Here is a 13269-nt window from a genome sequence, read left to right as displayed (position 1 = left end):
ATGATCCAAGACATTTTCAAAGGACTCATGATAAAAAATGCTATCTACCTTAAGAAAAGAGAACTGAAGAACTCTGACAGCAAATTGAAGCATATTTTTTTACTTTATTTTTCTTGCCTTTTTTTTTAACAACATGGCTAACATTAAAATAAGTTTTTCATTGTTTCATTGTTTCACAAGTATCACATGTACATTATTGCACTGCATTATTTCACATGCATCACATATTGATTTGCCTTCTCAATAAGTCAGGGAGAGGTTGGAGCAACAGAGAGAATTTAAAAGTCAAAATTTTCAAATAGAATGTTAAAAATAAATAAATGAATGAAAATCATTAAATTGCTATTTTTTTGTTCTTATAATATGTATTATTTACTCACATATCTCTCCTTTTTCCCCTCCCAGAAAGTCTTCCCTTATAACAAATAATAAACAGAGAAAGGAAACATAATTTAAAAAAATGAATGAGTACACCAAAAAGATCTAAAATTATATACAATGATCCACATCCATAGTTCACTACCTCTAGAGAAAAAACAGTATGTATGATATGGGAATGGAGCAAATTCATAGATTTTTCTTTGGTCATCATAAATTTGAAAACACAGTTACAATTTGTTGCTATTGTTCAATCATATCTAACTCTTTGTGACCCATTTGGAGTTTTCATGACAAAGTTACAGAGTGGTTTCCCATTTCCTTCACCTGCTCATTTTATAGATGATGAAACTGAGGTAAATAGGGTTAAGTGACTAGCTAGTAGGTGTCTGAGGTCACATTTGAACTCAGGTCCAAATGCAGGACCCCTAGTTTCCTGTTTCAATTTGGGAGTGGAAAAATTGTTATTTCTTATTATTTTGTCGTAGTTAATGTATATATTTTTCTGATTCTATTTCACGATATCAATACATATATATGTATGTGTATATATGTGTGTGTGTATGTATGTATGTATATATCTTCCCACAGCTCTCTGTATTTCATCATATAGCATTTCTTACAATACAATGAGTTATATTTTCCATTGTATTATAGCCATTGAGTTACAATTTTTTAGCTGCTTCCTAGTCAACATGCATCTACTTTATTTTGTTACTATAAAAGTGTTGCTATAATTATTGTGATGTATACAGGACTTCCTTTTTGTCATTGACTGCTGGAATTTTGCTTAGTAGCTCCACCAACCTTTTGAGCCCATTTTTCTTTTACACATCTTGGGTATCAACCAAGTTGGAATAATAGCTATTTGCTAAATTTTTTAACACATTTAACTCTCCTGTCTCTGGGTCTTACACAAATCATTTCCCACATGTCTGCAGTTCAATTTCCCTTCATTTCCACCTTTCATACAATTCCCTGTTATGTGCCAATGCTCAGTTTAGTTGCTACTATCTCCCGGAATCTTCTCATTTCCCCAGGTGTTAATGCTCTAATTTAAAGCACTTAGTCTAATTTTTCCTTTCCCTTTTTAATTCCCCATGTCCTACTGGACTTGCCTATAAAACTTAACTTAAATTTCTCTGTATGCTTAATAATAATAACCAATATCTACTTTAATAGCTGCCTTTTCCATTTTTTATCTCATTTGATGTTCATGAAACCCCATAAGATAGTTTTTTTCCTTCTTTATTCCCCCAAATTGAGGAATAAAAGCTTTGAGAAATTAGTAACTTGCTTAGTGTGACACAGCTAGTAAGTAGGTATCTGGGGCAGGAACTGAACCCATGCCTTCTGACTCTTAAGTCTAGTGTTCTACTCATTATATCACACTACCTTTCAATATTTTTTATCTGTATTTTGGAGAATGTAAGCTTCTTGAAGGAAGGGACTGTTTCATGTTTGTTTTCATACCCCAGTGTCTTTGATCTTACATATTATCATTGTTGTTGCTCAGTCATGTTCAGCTCTTTCATGAGCCTGTTTGGAATTTTCTTGGCAAAGACAAGAATTGGCAATGGTTTGCCAATTCCTTCTTTAGCTCATTTTACACATGAGGAAACTGCGGCAAACAGAGTTAAGTGACTAGCTCGGGGTCACACAGCTAGTAAATGTCAGAGGCCAGATTTGAACTCAGGAAGATGAGTTTTCCTGTCTCCAGGATCCATACTCTATTCACTGTACTATCTGGCTGTCCATTTTTTTTATACATAATAAGTGCTTAAAAATGTTTCTTCAATTGATACATGACACATCACCAAGAAAACAAAATACTATGAGATTATTAGAGGCAGAGGAGATATTGTAATTAGAATAATAAGCAGAGGAGAATAAAGATGGGGAGAAATCAGTGTTAGAGGGATGCTGAGTAGTACATTTCTACAGGAGCAGAGAATTCAGAGAGGGGAGTTGTTTGTCTCAGAACTGGGAAGATGGCTTGGAGAAGCAAATCATCCTATTTGCAAAAGCCAAAAAAATCAGAACTATGAAAAATCACCACCTTCCTCTGCATTTAATGTCAAACTTTGTGGATATATTGGTTGGTTTGGGTGAATTTCTTTTTTTTTTCTTTGTTATAAGGGAGAGTTCTCTGAGAAAATGCAGGGGAGGATACATTGGCAAATGTAGATGATATAGAAACAAAAGTCTCAAAAATATATATTTTAAAAAAGCAAACAGCTGCCATTTGGGTTGGATATGGTGATGGTGGCCAAAACTGCATGTCCTCTATAGCCTGTGGCTGAGAGGAGTTATGAATAAAGAATGAATTCAGAGGCAGCTCCTCTATCTCAACCCTCTCTCACACATATACATACCCATTCTCCCCATAGTCACATGCCCACTCAGAGGCAGTAGCCCAGTATTTGTCCCCTACAGAATTCTGTTCTATCCATAAGGCAGTCAAAGAGAGATGCTGAAGGAGGCCTTGGTAATACCAGCCTGCCCCACTAAGTGGTAAGCCTACTGAACTTCCAGGCAGGACACAGCTGGTGGGAGGAATGAAATCCATTTTTATTCGCACAATTCATCCATCAGAGTCACTTCTTACAATGGGAGCCTCAATGACTAGCACTGCTGGGAGTTACATGTTGGTATCTTCAGGCTAAAGCCCTGGTCATGGTGTCCCCAAACCCAGCTGGATCTGGAAACCCAAACTAATAAATACTGGAAGTCCTGCTGGCCCAGAAACTGTCTATATGCCTGATAATACACCCTTGTTTCATGCTTTTGTGTCCAGAATCTTCTATGCTATTTTCAATGAAGCTTTTTGAGTGAATTTGTATTGACTTTTATGGCTATTCAGCTGAACATGATAGTCATATGCTTCTTTGCTCTATGCTTTATTCTCTTTGAAAAGCTTAACATGTTTTTTTTAATGGCCTGTTCCTGCCAACTCTACCTGCCTAGATATTTTTAGAAGACTAACCCATGGCACCACATTATGAAAAAGACATTGGCTTTGGTCCTTCTGCCGAACTTTCCTATCACTGTTAAAGGGACCATTGTCCTCCCAGTCATCCTGTCATCCTCAGCTCCTCATTGACACTCACCCCACATATCTAAGCTCTTGTTAAATCTTGTTAAATGTTTCCATCTTCACAACATTTCTCATTCAATCTCCTTCTCTCTGCTCACATATCCAACCAACCTTCCCCATCCCCAAACAGGCTCTTATCATTTTTCACTTGAAATAATACAGTAGCTATCTCAAGTCTTTCCTTGAATCCTTCCAACTATCATGTACCAAAGGGATTTTTCCTAAAATGCAGGTCTGACCATATCATTCCTCCAGTGAATCCCAACAACCTGAGGAATCAAAAATCCTCTTTTTGATATTTAAAGTCTTTCAGCACCTGAACCCTTCTGCGTTTCCAGCCTTACTCCTCTCTATGTACTCTATAATTCAACTACACAGTCCTACTGGCTGCTTCTCATACACTATTCCTGCTCTCCTGACTTTATACCCAGGTCTTGACTCCCCCATGCCTAGAATGCTCCTCAGAATACTCTGACTCCTGGCTTCCTTTAAGGTTCAGCTCAGATCCCAGCTTCTGCAAAAGACCTTTCCTATTCTTTCCCCTCCCCACTCCATTCACTCTGTGGGTACATTCCATTCATACTCTATATTTCTTGTATGTACATAGTTATTTACATTAATCTCCCACATTAGAATATAAGCTCTTTGAGGGCAGGGACTGGATTTCCTTAATTTGTACCTCCAGTGATTAGCTTAGTGCCTGGGAATATAGGAATCATTTAATAAATGGTTGCGGACTAATTGATTCTCTCATCAACTGTATAATGCCAAATGACTGAAAATGAATTATGACCTAGTTGGTGATAGAGAGGTCTATAGAGGATGTGTAAAGGCCACAAGACATCATAAAGAAATATGGAGGAGAACTGGAGTAAAAGATATTATGAAAGAAGGGTGTGAGCTCCATCAGCTAATGGAGAACATCTTATTCTCCACTGCCCTCATCATGCCAAGGATTAAAAACATAGAAAGCACCTAGTACATTTGATGGACACCCTGTGAAGAGCTTAATGGGAAAATATAGACAAGAGTCACATAAGTTGGACAGGTATGGATGGGTTGAGAAATGATTGGAGAGATTTACATTGATAAGATCCCAGATCTATCTTTGTATTTGAGTGACACTGAGCAGATTACTTACTCTAACTAAACCTCAGTTTCCAAATCTTCTGACTCAGTGGAGAAGACCCAGGACTGGAATTAGAAGACCCGGTTTGTATCCTGACTCGAATCCTTGCTGGCTATGTGATCTTCCTGGGGAAAAGGATCATCTCCTCCTCTGCGATAGGAGAAGAATTCAGGTATATAGTTGTGTGAACATTTGTGCTACATAAATGCTAATTATTATTATTACCCATGTCACCTACTGCATAGGATTGTACCAAATGAAACAAAGGAGATAAAAATGCTTTGAAAACTATAAAATTTGGTACAAATGTAAGTGGTATTTTAGATTCCACAAACATTTATCTGCTTTTTCTCTGTACTCTAAAGAGCACTTCAAGGTCCCTTTCAACTCTAAAGCTATGATCCAATGAGTTTAAACTCAAAATGTTCAAAACCAAACTCATTACCTCCCCTGTTAAATCTGATTCTCTAACAAACTTTCCTATGTTTTTCACCCCTCTTCCAGACTCCAAATCTCTAAGTAATCCTTGACACTTCCCTTTCTTTCCCTCACTTCCCATATCCAAGCATTTGCCAAGTACTGTCGATTTTACTTCAATGCCTCTTTAATTTCTCTCTGCACATATATTGTTCCTACATTTGTTCAGTTATTCATTTTCTGTTATCTAGACTAGTATAATCATTCCCTAATTGATATCTATGTCTCTAGCTTCTCATCTTAAATTCATCCTTCAGACAATTGCCAATAGCAATTTTTATAAAGCAGAAGACTAACCATCTAACTCCCCTTCTCAAAAAACCATCAGTGGCTTCCTATTGTCTTTAGGATAGCATATCTGCTCCTTAGGAGCAGCTTAGTGCTTCTTTGCATAGAGTGCTGGGCTTCTAATCCAAAAGATCTGAATTCAAATCTGGTCTCAGATACTTACTAGCTGTGTAGCCCTGAGCAAGTCATATAACCCTGTTTGCCTCAGTTTCCTCCTATGTAAAATGAGCTAAAGAAGGAAGTAACAAAGCACTCTGGTATATTTGTCCAGAAAATCCCAAACAGGGTCACAAAGAGTTGGACACAACTGAAATAACTGTGCAACCACAAAAATATCCTCCTTGGTCTGGCACTTAAGACTTTTCACAATTTGGCTGCAAAAGTACATTTTTATTTTGTATTTTTGCTTTCTATCACTCATTCTTATGCAGTCAATGTTCAACTAAACTGGGATAGTGACTATTTCCCAATCTCAACATACCATTTTCTTCCTCCATATATTTCATTCAGGAAACCCCTATGCCTAGAATGCCTTTATCTTGGTTTTTTTTCTCATCATCTCTCTGTTAGCATCCTTAAGTTAGCTCAGGTAGCATCTCATCTATAAAGTTTTCATTCCTATCCACTCCCTCACACACCCTAGCTAAAACTGTTCTTTCTCCTTTTTAAATTTTTCTTAGAGCTCTTTGTATCTCTTCTCTATCTCTAACACATCGTAGTAATAATAATTGCTAACATTCATATTGCATTTACCATGTGCCAGGTACTGTGTTATGTGCTTTACGCTTATCATCTCATCTGATCCTCACAACAACCCTAGGATGTAGGTGGATTATTACACCCATTTTACAGATAAGGAATCTGAGGTAAATGAAAATTAGGGATTTGCTCTGAGTCACATAGCTAATAAGTGTCTGAGGCCAGATTTGAACTCAGTTCTTCAAGACTCCATGCCCATTTCTCCATGTTTTACACCATCCATCTGTTTATGTCATATGAAATGTATTTATCTTTGGGTGTATCTTTTTTTACTCTTGCTCCCAATGCAATTTAAGCTATTTGAAACTAGAATCTCTCATTTATAAAATCATCATTTCCACAGATCCCAGCAAAATGTACTATGTTCCAGGCTTGATCGTTATTAAATGGAATAGAATTTGACTTTTAATGAAACCTTCTTTTTCACCATTGTGTCCATGTGGGTTGTTCTTATTTCCCAAAAGACATTGTAAGTAAACTCCATGAAAGCAGACACCAGATATTATGAAAGAATCAAAGCTATAGAGTTTAAAGAACTTTAGATATCATAGAATACTAAGAATTTAAGTTCAAAGGGACTTTAGAAGAACTGGATTAATCTCTTCAATTTACACTGTAAGAAACCAAGGCTTAGAGGGGCAGAATCAAGATAGCAGTGTAAAGGCAGAAATACACTTGAGCTTTCCCCCACACCTTTTCAAATACCTTTAAATGTGACTCTAAACAAATTCCAGAGCTGCAGGACCCACAAAAAAGATGTAGTGAAACAATTTTTCCTTCCAAGACAACTTAGAAGTTCAGCAGGAAAGGTCTGTTGCACGAGGGTACAAAGGAGCACAGTCTAGCACTGGTCATCCCAGTACAGACTGAGGCTAGCAACAGGCATTGGAGTGACTGAATGAGTTGCAGTAGGGGCAGTTTCCAAATCTCAGAAGTAAGGGTATTGAACAACAGGTCTGAAGGAGATTTACGAGGGTCTCTTTGCTGGCATCAGGAGTAGGACTCTGTTGCCTTACCTGTACTTTGTTCTGGGCCATAGTCCTAGCTTAGTCACTAATATAGCAGATTTCATAGCTTCAGAGGAGCAAGGACTTTAATCCTAGTTCCAGGGTTGACAAGAGTTCTATAATTGCTCACAAATCAATGCACACCTCTTTCTAGATCATATCACCTAGGAAGACCCAAAAACTTACATGTCCCCAGAATACTTCTGAAAAGTTATACAAAAACCCTGAAGCTTGGGACAATGTTCCTTCCACTTGAGAAGTAGAGCTCTACTTTAGAATAGAGTTAAAAGTTAAAAAACAAACTACAAAAACAAATACACTAGAAAAAAAACTTCTGATCTTAAAAAGTTACTATGGTGATGAGGAAGATCAACACTCAGAAGAAGAAAATAAAGTCAAAATTCCTGTGTATAAAGCCTCAAAGAAAAATATGAATTAGTCTCAAGCATAAAAAAGTTCAAAAAAGTTTTTAAAAACCAAGTAAAAGAGGTAGAAGAAAAATTTGAAAAGGAAATGAGAGTAATGCAAGAAAGTCATTTTTAAAAAACCAGCAACTTGGTAAAAGAGGCTCAAAAAATACTGAAGAAAATAACACCCCAAAAAATCAAAATAGGTCAAATGGTAAAGGAGGCATAAAAAATCCAGTAAAGAGAAGAATGCCTTGAAAAGCAGAATTGGTCAAATAGGAAAATATATTAAAAAGTTCACCTAAGAGAACTCCCTAAAAATAGAATTGGTCAGATGGAAAAGGAAGCACAAAAGTTCACTGAAAAAATACTACTCTAAAAGTTAGAATTAGGCAGGTAGAAGCTAATAACTTTATGAGACATCAAGAAACAATAAAACACAATCAAAGGGATGAAAATATAAAAGACAATGTGAAATTTCTCATTGGAAAAACAACTGACCTGAAAAATAGATCCAGGAGAGATAACTTAAAAATTATTGGACTAGCTGAAAGCAAAAATCAAAAAAAGAGCCTAGACATCATCTTTCAAGAAATTATCAAAACTACCCTAATATTCTAGAATGAAACAGTAAAATAGGAATGAAAAGGATCCCACATATCACTTCCTGAAAGAGATTGCAAAATGAAAAGTCCCCAGAATATTTTAGCCAAATTCCAAAGCAATCAGGGTCAAGGAGAAAATACTGCAAATAGCCAAAAAAAAAATTCAAATATCTTAGAGCCACAGTCAGGATAATACATGATTTAGCAGCTTCTACATTAAAAGATATAAGGTCTGGCAATATGACATACCAGAGAACAAAATAATCAGGATTACAACCCAGAATCACTTATCCAGTAAAACTGAAGTCTTAAAAATGGCTCTTTAATGAAATTAAATAGAAATGAAATTGAATGAAATAGAATGAATTTTCAAACATTTGAAATGAAAAGACCAGAGTTGAATAGAAAATTTGACTTTCTTATACAAGATTCAAGAAGAGTATAAAAAGGGAAATAGGAAAGAGGAATGATAAGGAATTCAATAAGGCTAAACTGTTTATATTCCCAGATGGGAAAATAATAGTTTTAACGCAAAAACTTTACTAATTTTAGGGCAGTTAGAAAGAATATACATAGAGAGAAAGCAAAGGTATGAATTGGATGTAATGATATGAGTATCTTAAAAAGTAAAATTAAATAATAAGAAAGAAGAATGGACTGGAAGAAGAGGAAAGGGAAACATAGAATAGGATAAATTATTTAACATGAAAGAGGATTGACTTTGGAGGAGGAAAATGGAAAAGTGGAAGGAGAGTGCATGGACCTTACTGTCATCAGAATTGGTTCTAAAAGGGAATAATGTACACAGCTGAGTGTAGAAATCCATCTTAACATAAAGGAAAGTGAGAAGAGAAGGGCATAAGAGAAAGGGAGAGGGTACTGATATAAGGGTAGATAGTTCAAGGAAGACAAAAGTCAGAAGGAAAACACTTTTGAGAATGAACAGGGTAAAAGGAGAGAGAGAGTGGGAAAAGCAGGGAGGAAATAGGATGGAGGGAAATACATAGGTGTTAATTATTACTATGGAAATATTATTTCCATATGGAAATACTACAGAAGTACTATTACTATTGACTATAGAAAAGAGTCAAATTAATAAAATAAGAACCATTCCTCAAATGATAAATGGTCAAAGGATATGAATAGGCATGTTTTCAGACAAAATAATCAAAATGCTCTAACTTACTATTGATAAGAGAAATACAAATGAAAACAATTTCATACCTGTCAAATTGGCTAATATAACAGAAAAGGAAAATGACAAATGTTGGAGGGCATGTGGGAAAATTAAAAAAACTAATGTACTATTGGAAGTTTCATACTGATTTGACATTATTAGATTAGTACCTTGTCTTGTGCTCTACACAGTTATTTTTTAGTCATTTCAATCATATCTGACTCTTCACGACCCCATTTAGGTTTTCTTGGCAAAGATGTTGAAGTGATTTGCTGTTTCCTTCTCCAACTCCTTTGACAGATAAGGAAACTGAGGCAAACAGATTTAAGTGACTTGCCTAGGGTCACACACGTGTGCCAGATTTGAACTCAGGTCTTCCTGACTCCAGACCTGGTGTTCTATCTACTTTGCCATCTAACTGCATACAGTTTCTATTAATAAATATTTGCTGACTAAGTGCTGAAATAATTGAGAACAATAAGATTGACTTTGATCTATGTGTCTGGCTACGGCTCCAAATGACCACAAACTTTAAAGGAAAATAAAAAGAACTTTTCTAGTGTCAATGTATTCAGAATGAAATCCTCTGCAAAATTTTGTCAGGTCTGGATTACAATCTTACAATCCATGGAGCCGCAATTTGAAGCCAGGTATTGTTTGTGAGCAGTTTGCTTATCTAATAAAGCAAGGAAATTTCTGAGCCATGAGCCTCAGAGTTTTCACTAAAATGAATCTGTGTGAGAGTGACTACAGGAGACTGAGGTTAAATGATTCAGCTCAGGCTCACATTGAGTTGATTTCACAAACTGCTGAAAACTTTAATAAAAATAAAAATTGTAACCTGAGGGGGGAAAGTTTTATTGCTGATTCTCTCCCTTTGACAGAGAAGAGGGATGACCTGCTCCCTAGAGAAGGCAGACAAGACAGAGCAGTGTGGAGGTCAGAAAAAGAGGATTGGACTTGGGCTGTCATTATGGCATTGACACTACCTGAAATCATGACCTTGGGTAAATGACTTCATTTCTCCGGGCCTCATTTTCCTTATCTGAAAAAATAAAAGATATTGATGGTCACCTTCCATCTTTAACATTCTGTAATTCTATGAATTTATATTCCCCTTCTGGTCCTCAGTTTCCACACTATTAAAAAAAAAAAAAAAAGCTCCTGCCCCCCACATGTCCTTCCTCAACTACTCATCAGAGTCCCTGGAATTCTATGATTAAACATTTATTCCTTTGAATTTTATAGGTCTTTCAGGATAGGAGAAATCTATAAATGCTACTCCTCAAGCCCCTAGAAAGGAGAATCATTAGTCCTTGCCATCTAATATCAAAGGTTATTATTTGATGCTCATCTAAAATCAAGACTCTAAAGGGATGGGTCAAAGTATAAGTCCCTAGTGGAAGATAAGGGCAACAAAGATAAATATATATACGTTCAAATTCTTTTATCATGAGCCTGTCAAGGTCTTCTTTTCACCTTTTTCAAACCTTTTCATATTCTTTCGGTCATAGTTCAAATCTCTCTTCCAGATATATTTACCCCTGGCTTACCCAAACTCTGCCACTTCTCTGTTCAGGGGAAAGGGCTTTCCTTCTGAACAACAGGATCAGAAGGCAATACAGGGTCAAAAACCTAGTTGGTAAATCAAGTCCTACTTATCAGACTGGAATCAGGAACAAAGAAGGCAGGGTGATACAGTGGAAAGAGCACTGAAGGCTGAAACTTCAAGTTTGAAGTTAAATTCTGCCTCTGCCACTTACTAATTAACCAATATTGGGCACATCACTTACTCTAACTGGGTCTCAATTTCTTCAATTACAAAATGAGCCAATTGAACTTTATAACCTGAAAGATTCCTTCTGGATCTAAAGCTGTGATCTTACAAATTGGGATCCCAAGAATCAGAACCATGGAAAGCATCCTCTTCCTTCTTCTCCCTTGCCTGCCTTAGTGAGCTCATTTGTTCTGGGGATTCAATTTTCATCTTAATGTAGGTGACTTTTAGACATACATAAATAGACCTCACTTCTTTCCTAAGCTCCAATTCCACAGCTTCATCTTCATGTGGTGATTTCATCAGCAGTTCACTCAGGATGAACTTCCCACCTTCATCATCTCCATCTCTACATTCACCCACTATCTCAAATTCTGTCAAACCCATAGATAATAAGGTCATCCCAAAGTGACCTCAATCATTTAAATTATCAGACTCAGATGGGTGAAGATAATGAACAAAATCCTAATCCCCTTCAATGCTAAAGTAGTCCAATTTATCCCATATATCTCACCTGTATGTAGTCATTTTCATGTTGTCTTCCCCATTATACTATGCGCTACTTGGAAGCATGACTTTGTTTTTCTTCATACCTCCATGCTTAGAATGGTGAGATTGGCACATAGTATGAGCTTAAGAACTGCTGTTAGGTCAGCTGAAACTGTTATGGGTAAGCCGCTGTCACTGATCTTTGTAAGTCTAGAGTAAAGGAAAAGTATCATAGAGTTGGACAAGAGTAAATACTATCCCACTTTTCAAAGCAGAGAAGAGATGGGAGTCTACAAATTATAGGCCAAGGAGCTTGACAGCAATTCTTATCACAATATTAATACTAATTTTTAAGGGGATTATATTGGTGTTTTTTCTTCTTTAAAATATAAGAGTTCTCTCTGGGAGAAAGCGGGTTTCTCAGGGAGGTTTTCTGGAGGCAGCCTTAGTTTCAGTTACAAGCATATAATCACCCAAAATCGCATCCAGCCAGTAAAAGTTCAGATCTTTTATTGTGTCCTTCAATATAGCCTGGTTAGCTCAGAGGTCCATCTCTCTGCTTGGTTCTAAGAGCTCTTGCAGCTTTGTCCTTGTCTTCTGCCTCTGCTTTCTTCAGCCTCCAGCCAATGCCAAGGTAGAAGATGCAATGAATCTCTCTTACCTCGAAGAGAGGGCTTGTGGGCTTCCTCCCAGAGTGCTCCTCTCCGACCCCAGTCAATGTTCCCAAAGAAAGTCTCTCGAGTGGCTCACTGGAGCTGTATTTATGCTAAGTGTAAAAGGCTGACTCCGCCTTCTGGAGGCAGGGATTAAAGGAGGTGTGAATTCAGATATCTCTTTCTAAACCCTGAAGTCTCCCAAAGATGTGAACTCCAATGAGTACTTAAATATTTCTTGCTTCTATGAGCTCTCTAAAGGTGTGAACACAAGCATCGTTTCTATCAGTTGTACTTAGTACCTTGTTGCAAGTTCTGGCCCAAAATATTTCCTTCTAAGATCAAATCAATCATATTGAACCATGCTAAATTAGATAATTATTGTCTCTATCAACTCTAATGGCTTAACAATTTGTAAAGATTCCAACAGGATTATCTATGAACAACTACAAAAGAAAGCAATAATTACACAGAGCCAGCATGGCTTCATCCAAGGGTAAACCATGTCAGAGGACTGTCCCACTGGAATTCTGTTTAGCCCCTATGATGTTTTTGCATTTTTATCAGTGACTGGAATGAAAAATAGCATAAGTATAAACTATTACATGTTCATATGACGCAAAGCTAGGAGGAAGAGTTAACATGTTGGATGAAAGAAATGAAATCCAGAAAGCCAAAATATTTGAATCAAATGAGATATAATTTAATAGGGATAAACATAAAAGTTTAATAAATGACTTTTTTAAGTACAAGGCAGAAATAGAGAGAAATTTACCTGGAAAAATCAGATAGTTCTGCCTAATTAAAAATTTATTATGAGGTAAGATAATATGGCAGCCAAAAAGATTCAAGCAATTTGAGGCTGCATTAAGAGAGATAGAGAAACCAAAACAGTGATTATAGTTCTGCTGACCTCTGCCTTATTCAGAGTATATTTGGATTTCTGGATACCATACTTTGGGAACGATACTGATCATCTGGATAATGTCCAAAGAAGAAGCAACAAGGATGGGTAAGGGCTTTAAA

The sequence above is a fragment of the Sarcophilus harrisii genome, chromosome 2, assembly GCF_902635505.1.
Source record: "Sarcophilus harrisii chromosome 2, mSarHar1.11, whole genome shotgun sequence".
In the NCBI taxonomy this organism is placed as follows: Eukaryota; Metazoa; Chordata; class Mammalia; order Dasyuromorphia; family Dasyuridae; genus Sarcophilus; species Sarcophilus harrisii.
This window is presented reverse-complemented; position numbering follows the sequence as displayed.